Raw genomic sequence first — 11,450 nt, forward strand, 5'->3', positions numbered from 1 at the left:
CAAAACTAATCTCGGATTCACCAACTTGCACAACGCCATGTCTGCTGTTGCTTTCTTGTTCTGTTCATCCTTGATCTTATTTTTGTTCTTCTGATTATTAACCAAGAAGAAGAAGAAACAAAAAGAAGAAAGAAAGATTGAACAATTAAGAAAAAGAGCAAAAAGGAGAAGAAAGATGGATAAAGAGAGCAGGGTTGAGTTGAGTGATAAATAGCATCATAAGGTTGAACCTTTTAGAAAGAAGTGGATTTTACAAACAAATGCAACTTTGAAAGAGAAATGGTGGAAGAAATATTTTATTTCACTTAGATCTCCTTTTATTCTACTTTCTAAAATTATTAGAGTACACGATTATAAATATATATATAGAGATAGGTCTCACAAACATATGTGTAATTATTATAGGGTAAAGTGCATTAAACCCCCTTGAACTATTGGTCATTTGCAGGAAAACCCCCCTGAACTACAAAAAACCTCCCTGAACTATGATTTTGTTGCAATTTACCCCCTTGAACTATTGGTCATTTGCAATTTACCCCCCTGAACTATGATTTTGTTGCAATTTACCCCCATGATATCAGCTTCCGGCACCGAAAATTTTGAAAGACCAGTTAACCCTTATAACACACTGTGTCGTTTTAACTTATACACTTCTTATATTTTTTTTCCTGCCAAAAGATATTTTTCACCCAATACAACCCAAAACAGAGAGCTAGAGAGAGAGAGAGAAGAGACCAAAGAAATCCGAGGTCGACGTGATGGCTCGATCTCGGATGATGGCGGCTTGGGCGCAGAGGACTCAGCCGTGATGAGAGCTCGGTTGACTCGGCCGTGAACTGTGGAAGCGGCAGCGAGCTCAAGGGGGCTCGGCAGTGAACTGTGGACGGTTGTGTGCTCGAAACACGGACGGCAGTGTGCTCAGTTATGGAGATGGCGGAATGGGCTGGCGAGCTTGGAATGGACGGTGGAATGGACCGACGAGCAAGGTGAGCTGAACGGCGGGCAAAGCGGTGACGGCGATGGGCTGACGCAACGGTGCAGAGAAGTGCGATATATATGGCCGACGGATCTGGCGGGTGGTGCAACGGCTATAATAAAGCTATGACAGGAGACCCACCGATCCCAACAACAAATTCCTCGGCTTCATCGTCCCTTTCAGTCAATCAATTCGCGCGGATGGGGTAAACTGCAAAAAAATATATAGTTTAGGGGGGTTTCTTGCACATACCCCAATAGTTCATGGGGGGTTTTGTGTAACTTTTATAGTTCAGGGGGGTTTCTTGCACATACCCCAATAATTCAGAGGGGTTTTTTGCAACTTTTATAGTTCAAGGTGGTTCTTGCACACACCCCAATAGTTTAGGGGGGTTTAATGCATTTTACCCATTATTAGATTTAAATGTCTAACTACATTACTAACTCCCCCTAACATGACCATCACTAGTCTCGTAACTTTCATGTCTCTTGGTTTGCATAACTTCCACAATCACATTAATTCCCACTTAAGACAATTACCTTATAACACCAATATGGTAAATGCATACATGCATCGTGCATACCAAATACTTAAAAATACAAAATATTAAAATCAAGTTTACTTTTCAACAGAAACTTCTATCCTCAACCATCAACTAGGGGTGCAACTTGGGTTTGGTAACCCGAACCCAACCCGAGCCCAGCCTGATTTTTTACGGGCTTGGGCAATTATTTTTACAATTAGGGTTGGACTTGGGTTGAAAAATCTCAATCCGAATTTAATTAGGATTGGACTTGGGTTGAAGTGCTAGCAACCCGAGTTAACCCAAACCCGAATTTTAATATTATTTTCATATATATATATATATATATATATATATATTTACTTTTAAATACATTGTATATAATATTTAAAGTATGATTACTTTTTTTTCTTTTCAACTTCTTTTATTAAATCTTAACTTATTATATGTTAACATTTAGGAAAATTAATTTTCAAAAAATTTGTTTGTAATTTATTAAAAATCTACAAAAAAAATCTTTAAACTTTTTCTTGTTTAAGAGTAATTTAATCTAAAACTAATTCAAGATCATATTAAATTTTCGGTGTAAGGATTAGCCACATGAGTAACCCATATTAATCTAAAATTTTTACCCAGAATCTAAGTCCGAGTTGCAAGCTCGAATTTAAAAATAGAATGATGGATTGGGTTTGAGTTTAATAGTTAAGATTGATGCTAGGGTTAGGGTTGAGCTTGGGTTTAACATTTCATATGGTGGGTTGGACTCATGTTATACTTTAAACTCGTCCAACCCGCTCGAATTGCAGCCCTACCACCAACGCCTCAAGAAACTCCAGCCGGATCATTCAGGAATGGGATCTACCTCCATCGATCATCCGCCCGCCGGCAAAACCCCCTGACTGTGGTGAATGATGGAGAGCTCCTCCTTGCTCCAATTGGATATGTAACGGTCATATGGTTGTTTGAGTACAATAGTGATTGTATTGTGGCATTGAGCCTATGGGCCTTTTCCTTACCTTAATTATCATTGGGCCTACTTTGGGCCCCTACCTATAATTATCCTTGTCTATAAATTTAAATTTTCCTTTCAAAAAATAAAAAATAAAAAGTTTACATATGAATAAATATTTAATTTTTGAAGTTATTGGCATCTGAAGTGGTTTGCTATATGATAATAATAATAAATAAATAAATAACCCTGTGTGTTGGTTTCCTAAAAAAAAAAAAAAAAACCCTAGCTGGTATGTGGTAATTTTACATAGTGTGATTAGTTTCCTAAGCTCCGATTGTTTGGATGTAAAATATATATATATTTTTTTCCTGATGTTTGATTATGGTAAAATATTTATGTTGGGGGCAGACTCAAGAGCTCACTTGCATCAAGCTAGCCTTGCAGTGGCAATGGCTCACCCACATATAGGTTTGCAAATGAGCCAAGCCAAGCAAGCAGCCTGTTCGAACTCGACTCGATAATGCAGCAAAGTGCTTGAGTTACCACATCAATGCTGGGAATATCCGCAAGCAAATCGAGCTTGGCTTGATACTCGTCTAGGGAGAGATATATATCACACATTATATATATCATTATATATATATATATATATATTACAATTTTATAGAGAAACATTTCACACAACAGTCATATATATACACACACACACATATTAAGTACATGTATTCACGAAAACACAAATATATTACAAATTTACAAGATCTCACCCCAAAAAATTATATATATAAAATCACACATTCATACATTATAAAATCACACATTCATACATGGACGAAATAACTTCTGGATCTTCAAAGATTGAGAGCCCTACATAATTTTTTATATAGATTCTCAAGGAGACCATCCATCAAATAATTCTCTATAAATGCGATAAAGCTTTAACGCACTTCACTTTTTAAAGTGAAATAATTACTCTCTTGGACCCAGGCTTAATAATTTTAACCACATCATCTTGTCAGTATTTAGTAGGAAAGGATTTTATTACAATAGAATTAAATATTTAGAGTATTTTTGTCATTAATCTTTTTTAAAAAATCAAAACAAAAAAATGAGTATTTATTAAGAGTACTACGAATATCACTTGCCTAAATTTATTTCCAAATTAATTAGAGAAATTACAAAGTGTGATCGACTATATTGATGTCTTAGCAAGAAAAACTAACACTTGCACATGCTACTTCAACCACACTTCTAGTATAATTTGTTTTCTTGGACAATTCTGTTTTGCCTATGACAGTCTTGTTATGCCTTGGGCTTGTCCTGCCCTTTTTGGGTAACTTGTAAAAACCTTTTATATTTAATTATTTATACAATGCTTACCTTTTCAACAAAAAAAAAAAAGTTATATAAATAATCTATTAGACATTTAAAATAAGAGAGTAAAATTTGTATGTTTAATATATTCAAGCATACACAAATCCATACCATCAAAAGAGACAATCTTACCAAAGAAAACCCTAGAAATAGAATGATTGATGACTGTGGTGGTAGGTTTTAGTTTATATCAGAGTCGTCAAAGTTGTCCTCGAAAAAGTTGAAGATTAGTCCGCGTCGGATAGCTTGTGGTCGACGGCAAATAGGACCCTCGCCGAAGATCTCAAGGGTGTCGACGTTGTTTGCGTCTCCATTGAATTAGGATGAACAGAACAGTGGGAGGACTTTTTTTTTTACCTTGAAATAAAGGGTTAAATACTACGACACTCCATCAGGTTTGCCTTTATTACTTACAAATTAAATTAGTGAAAAAATAAGCCTAAACCTCCCCTCATGTTTTGTTAACTTTGCCCTAACACCCTCTTCTATTAGTTAATTGTTAGAAAAGTCAAAAATCAACTAATTAAAAAAAATATATTGCCAAAACTACCATTTCCCAATTTAAATCATCTTCCTTGTTTAATCATTTTGTGCTCCTTGCATGCCTGATGGACTTGTGGCCTTTTTATGTGGCCCTTGGGGTATATATATATATTTTTTAATCCTGGCAAACATACAAAAAGAAGCAGCACAAACTCAACTTAGACAATCCTTAGCTGCTAAAAGACGAATATCAAGAAGAATGTGGACAAAAGTAACATCCTTTAAAAGATGACTTCTGAACTATAATACCCCTAATTTTAAAAGGATAGTCTCATTTCTTTTATGATTTTATTGCAATTTTAAATTAATTAATTATTATTATTATTATTTTTGGCTATTTGTTTCATTGGTTAATTGTTTAATTGATTTATTTGTTTTACTTTAATTATATGCTTATGTAGAATTTCATTAATTGTTTAAATTGATTTATATGTTTAACTGAAGTCATGTACTTGTGTGGACTTACTTAAATTAAAAGTTAATTTAAATGTTTTTATTTAAGGATGGGCTTGGATAGTATGGACTACTTGGATAGGAGATTAAACGGGTACGGTAAATACTCATGGATGGTTATACATATATATATATGGGTATATGTATATAGGGTTAATTTAATTGTTAATTATTATTAATGGTTAGAATTGTATCATTAGTCATTATATATGTATAATATAGTTTTAGTGTTTTATATATATTTATGAAATCACGTAGTGGATAGCCGACTTAGTTATATTTATATTTATATTTTTCTTTTCCTTCTCTAAGTATGACTAGAATTAGGTTAAAGCTTATTTCCCTATAAATCTACTTGTTTTTGTCTGCTGAGGGTTTTAGAACCTTATTCACGAAATAATTGAGGCAGAGAGGAAGAACAGAGAGTAGTCAGAAAACTGAGAGAGGGAGAATTAGGGTTTGGGTAGGAACCAAGACTGAACCAAGGAAAGGAAGAATGGGTGTTGTTTGTGGGTTGAACCAAGGGCAACAGAGGAGTTGGAAACAGTTGAAGATTGCCGGGAAAATCTAGGAAGACAGCGGCGAGATTTTAATTCGAAATTTCAAAGGCAAGTTCTATTACTAACTCCTTTTCTTTAACTCGTGTTCTTTGCATGCCTAAAACAATTTCAGAAGTAAATAAACATCAAATTAATCTAGTATGTATGTTAGATTCAATTACTACAGTATGTATATTAACGAATTGGTAATTGCTTGATTTTAAGCTTTCTTGCATAAATACTTGTTTTAATTGGTGTTAATTAACGCATAATGAATTTAAATATTTTTGGAACACACTGGGATTTAGTACTGACCAGTAGGGACCTTGGTATGGAGGAGCGGAGTAACTGGACGTCGCCGAAGGCGAGGCAGGGGAGGAAAACAGGAGGAGAGCGGCTCCCTTTTGAAGGGAGGTAGCTCCCCTCTCAAAGAGGCGGCTCCCCATGGTTGGGAGCTTGCTCTACATCATTGGGAGGCGGCTCCCTTGAGGGGGGAGCTGGCTCTTTGTAGAAAAGAGGCGGCACCCTCTTTAAGGGAGCCGACTCCTTTGCTAAACACATTTTTTTTTTTTTTTTTTTTTATGTTTTTGGATGGGTTTTGGCTACTATAGTTGGATAATGAGTCTCCAGATTTAGTTTGGGAGCTTCCATGGAGTGTTTAAATTATTTCTTAGGGCAAGTTAGAATCCCAGAGTGCTTAATAAACTTTAAATGCTCGGAACTGGAACAATATGAAATATTAAATAAGTTTGCATATTGTTGATTGATATGGAGTATTTAAATTGCTTCTCTAGATGTTAGCAATTTTCTGTGAATGATGATACAGTTTTAATCATGTATTAGCAGCATAATATGATCATGTTATTTTACATATTTTAATTATGCTTATTGTGGATTAATTGATGTTTAAATGTATTCTTATTTAATTCATCAATTTATTGGATTTGTGGATTGTATGCACAGGTATGGGACAGTGGCATACTAGGGATGGATTAGTTCAAAACGCTAAGTCCTACCTACTCTAGAATAAGGGAACGGATTAACAATAACAGTTAGTCCTCCTTATATTTATGCCAGGTCAATAAATAGTTGGATGACATTACTTTGGTTTTGGATGGATTTTAAATATATAGTTATGTTACCACGATATGAGCTTGAGTCTCAGGATCGATGGTTAGGGAGCGTATATGCATCGGGATGCATAGCTGGCTATGATGGTTTGAGGTGTACCCTGTTAGGTCTAGGTACTCATGCCCACTTCAGCTGCGTTTTGCATGTTGCATACTAATCAGGTTGAGACTGCCTTGTAGTTCAGTGAGAGTCCCTTAGTGTGGATATATATATATTTATGGACCTACATAGATATTGTTAAGTTGTTTAGGATGTATATGCGTATCGGGTCTCTGTTTGGATTGTAGTAGGATAGAACTTGTTCGTGGGCCTGACCCACTATCATTTTTCAGGTATTCGACAGTTCTAGGCTTAGAGTTTGATCGTGCTGAGCAGAGATAGCCATTGTGCCATTAGCATTACATTTGATTCTATAGGCCCATTTGTTACCAACCACATTCATGTAAGGTTTATAAGGAACCAATGTCCAAGTACCACACTTTTGTAGTGTATTAAACTCATGCTTCATAGCTTGACGCCACTCCAACTGTTTAGAAGATTGGGTGAAACATGTGGGTTCAATAGTTGAACAATCCAATAGGTAAAGGATGTTTGGAAGCAAAACATGTGGACTTTTTAGTTCTGATACCCATTTTTGAGCGAGTTACCATTGAGTAGGTATTGGTGGTGGTTGAAGTTGTAGGGTGATTTGATTGAGATATACCAGGTGAAGGAGGGATTGGTTGTTGAATGGTTGAAGATGAGTTGGGGAGTGAATAGAGAGTGGTTTCCATAGGTTCTAAAGATGTGGCTGTGACATGACTTTGTGTTTGATTTTTTGATGGTGGACAATCAAGATTGATGATTAAAGGAGTTGGGGTTTGAAAAATAAGAGGTGGTTAAGAAAAATGAGGTAGTTTTATAGTGGCTACACGGGATCACTTTGGTTGGTAACCAATTAGAAATAGGCCCAAAGACATGCAAATCATCTCTGTGAGTGGGACTGCTGAAAGTGGTTTGACCGTTGCTAGTTTGGAATGGAAATGCATGCTTATCAAACACAACATGACGAGAGAGATACACTCGACCAGTAGTTGGGTCAAGACAGCGGTAACCTTTGTAATTAAGGCTGTAACCAAGGAAAACACACTTGACAGAACGAAACTCTAATTTGTTACAAGTATACGGTCGAAGCCAAGGGTAACAAGCACATCCAAAGACACGAAGGAATGTGTAATTGGGTGGTTTACGAAAAAGAGTTTCCCATGGTGAGACATTAGATAATATTTTTCTAGGCGTACGATTAATGAGGAAAATAACCTGCATTAAAAGCCTCAAGCCAATATGAGGTAGGCATATGAGAATGAGCTAAAAATGTAAGACCAGTCTCAACAATGTGACGGTGTTTTCACTCAACCATGTCATTTTGTTCTGGTGTGGGGGCATGAAATCTGATGAGTAATGCCATGAGTGGAAAGAAAATCTTGAAAAGGATTACTTGTGAACTCACCTGTAATACCCCTAATTTTAAAAGGATAGTCTCGGTATTTTGTTAATTGTTTTAATAGTATTTTTTTTAATTATTTATTTGATTTCTTGGCTATTTGTTTAATTGTTTATTTGAATTAATTGATTATGTGTTTATTTGAAATACTTGTCTAATTAAATTGTATGCTTGATGATGTGTTTTTGTTTTCTTAAATGTTAGGTGTTTCCTTGTGATTAATTGTTAAGAATTTTATGGTTTAAATGTTATCTTAATTGTTTTATTTTATTTTAAGGATTATGGTTGGTAGTCATGGACCATACCCATGGGTCACATGGACTACTTGGTTAGGAAGTGTAATGGGTACGAATATTACCCATGGATAGTTGTACATATATGTATGGGTATATATGTATATAAGGACAGTTTTAGTATTTTTGTTATTAATTATTTATTATAATAATAATAGTATTATGGTTAGGATTGTCAGCATAGATATATATAGATATTTTACTAATTATATATATTATATATTATATATATTATTATCATCACAGTTATATAAATATTATTATTATCATCACAGTTAGTTTAGCAGACTTGTGTGTGTGTGTGTGTGTGTGTGTATATATATATATATATATTTATTTATTTATTTATTTTCCTTTTCCTTTTAATCTAGTTAAGGTAATTAGAATTGGGGAATGAATAGGATTAGGGTTTTATATATGTAATATATATATATACGTAATATAGGGTTATTTACGTGGGTTAGAGGAGGCAGAGAACAAAGAGTTGTTAAAGAGAAACAGAGGAGAGAAAAGAAAGTTTGGTCAATGGATTCAAGGCTGAACCCTGGGAGGAGGAAGGAGAGGCAGTACGTGGGCTAGGACCGTGCAGTAGAGAGGTTTATGAAGGCAACCAAAGCTCGCCGGAATCAAAGGAAGAATGCAGAGAAGGAGGTTTAAAGTTTTCTTTCCGAAACCTTGAAGGCAAGTTCTTCTCTTACTCTCTCCCTTTGATCTGTGTTTCATACATGCCTAGGATATTCCAGGAAACTTAAACAATTAAAACGAAATATTTATGCATGCTTAATCGGACTAAAATAGAGAATTTCATGATTATATATGTTTGTTCGTGATTCCTTTATTCTTAGATTTTTGATGCATGAACTGTTGTTTAGGTTGAATCATTGCATGCTAAAACACTTAAAATAATTTAGTATGAACGTATGGGACTTAGATTGGAGCTTAGGACCCTTAACTATGGAGATTTTAGGGTTTATAGAAACTGAACCAATGAAGGAGACAAAGCCCAGGCGAACCAAGACGACTTAGTTGCAACTGAGTCGACTCAGTTGCTAGCCCAGCTGACTCGGTTGGAACCGAGTCGACTAAGTTGGGGCCTCGGGACGAACAGAGCCGACTCGATTGGTAACCGAGTCGACTCTATTGGCAATAGAGCCGACTCGGTTGTAACCGAGCTGACTCAGTTGGGCTGCGACTTGGTTTTTTTGAGTTTTAAAACCAGAATCGTTTTAAACTAGGTTTAATCCTTACAGATAGGTTTAATGGACATGGGAAGATCCCAGAATGCATAATATACCTATATATGCTAAGGAGGTAGATAGTTTGGAAATTAAATAACCTATATGTTGTTTAGATTTGATGAAAGGATTAACTTAATTGTTTTAACAATTAAAGTTAATGTTTAATTTAAACAATGTTTATGAAACTTTAAATTGTTTATCTAAGATATAGGCCAGTTACTTAGAAGATAAGTTAGCTACATGCTATTTAAACTGTTGTAATTGCCTAAATAAATGCAATATTTATCTGTATGATGTGTATCATATTATCTCTGGATTAATTGATGTATTATTTATTTATTTCATCAATTATAGGACTATATGGATGTGATGCACCCGTATAGGATGGTGGCATCTTAGGGATGGATTAACTAATAAAAAGTTAAGTCCTACCTACTTGGATATATAAGGGAATGGATTAACCATAGAGTTAAGTCCTACTTATTTACGTCAGGCCACTGTATCAGATGGATGACATTTTTGTGTTAAGCTTATACGGACTCTATATATATATATATATATGATTATGGTGCCATGATATGAGCTTGAGTCTCAGGATAATGGTTAAGGTGCGTATATTGCCTAGGATGGATAACTGGATATAGTAGACATCTGGGTGTCCTAGTAGGTCTAGGTATATATGCTCACTTTATGTGCTATTTGCATGTTACCTTCTATTCAAGTTGAGACAAACCTATAGTCCAGTGAGTGTCCTTAGTGTGTATTTATATATATATAGACTATTTAGCTATTGTTGAGTGGTCTAGGATGTATATGTGTATCGAGTCTCTGTTTGGATTGTAGTAGAGTAGAACTTGTTCGTGGGCCTGACCCACTATTTTTTTTCAGGTGTTCGACAGTTCCAATCTTAGAGCTTGTTCGTGCCGAGCAGAGATAGTCACTCACTCTTCCGATTACGTAGGACTTTGTTCCATATTTTAGTTTTGGTTTTCTTTTCAGTTCAGTTATTTTAATTACAGTTGGGATATTATTAGGGGTCCACTAGATGGATTCCCGAGTTGTAATAATATTGGAGGTTTTGGAATGTTGGATTATTTTATTAATATTTTGAGGATTTATTATTTAGATTTCTTTCAGCTTAATTATACTTTATTCTTTATTCTTCTTGTATTCTATACTTGTTTATTACTTAATTGTTTGGTATCCCTCGGATTTGTGCTCGGACTTGATCACCCGTGGCTCTAGAATCGAGGAGTATCACATCACCCCCGTTATCTAAGCGAAATATTTTAATTTTATAGTCAAGAAGATTTTCAACTTTTGCCTTAAAAGAGACAAACACATCATAGACATCTGACTTGTACTTGAGAGGATAAATCCAACAATATCAGGAAAAATTGTCTATAAAAATAACATAGTAACGAAAACCACTTATTGAAAACAAGGGGGCTGGTCCCCATATATCACTATGGACAAGTTCGAATGGTCGAACAGTAATAGAAGAGGAAATAGGAAATGGTAATTTTTTACTTTTTCCAAGTTGACATGAGTCACATATGTGGTTGATCTTATTTGTATCAGATTGTGGCAAAGAAAACTTTGAGGTAATAAAACATAGAGTTGTGGTAGATGGATGTCCAAGATGGGAATACCAAATGAAAGAGGAGACACGTTCACCTGGAAGGGCAGCAGGTCCAGCTTTATTGATGTGGTTTGTAGAGAGACAAAATGGGTACAATCCATTCTCAGTCAGTCCTTGGAAAAAAATCCTCCCCGAGGCCTTGTCCTTCACAACAAAGCCATTAGCATCAAAGCAAAAAAAACAATTATTATCTTCAGAAAATTTATATACTGAAAGTAAATTTGTAGAGGCTGTAAGACGATGTAAAATATTTTGAAGTTGGAATCTACCATTTGGGCCATAAAGAATAGAGCAACCAGTGTG

This window comes from Cornus florida, unplaced genomic scaffold (genome assembly GCF_030987335.1).
Source record: "Cornus florida cultivar Cherokee Brave unplaced genomic scaffold, ASM3098733v1 CherokeeBrave_3.0.0_Hap2_Chr09, whole genome shotgun sequence".
Lineage (NCBI taxonomy): Eukaryota > Viridiplantae > Streptophyta > Magnoliopsida > Cornales > Cornaceae > Cornus > Cornus florida.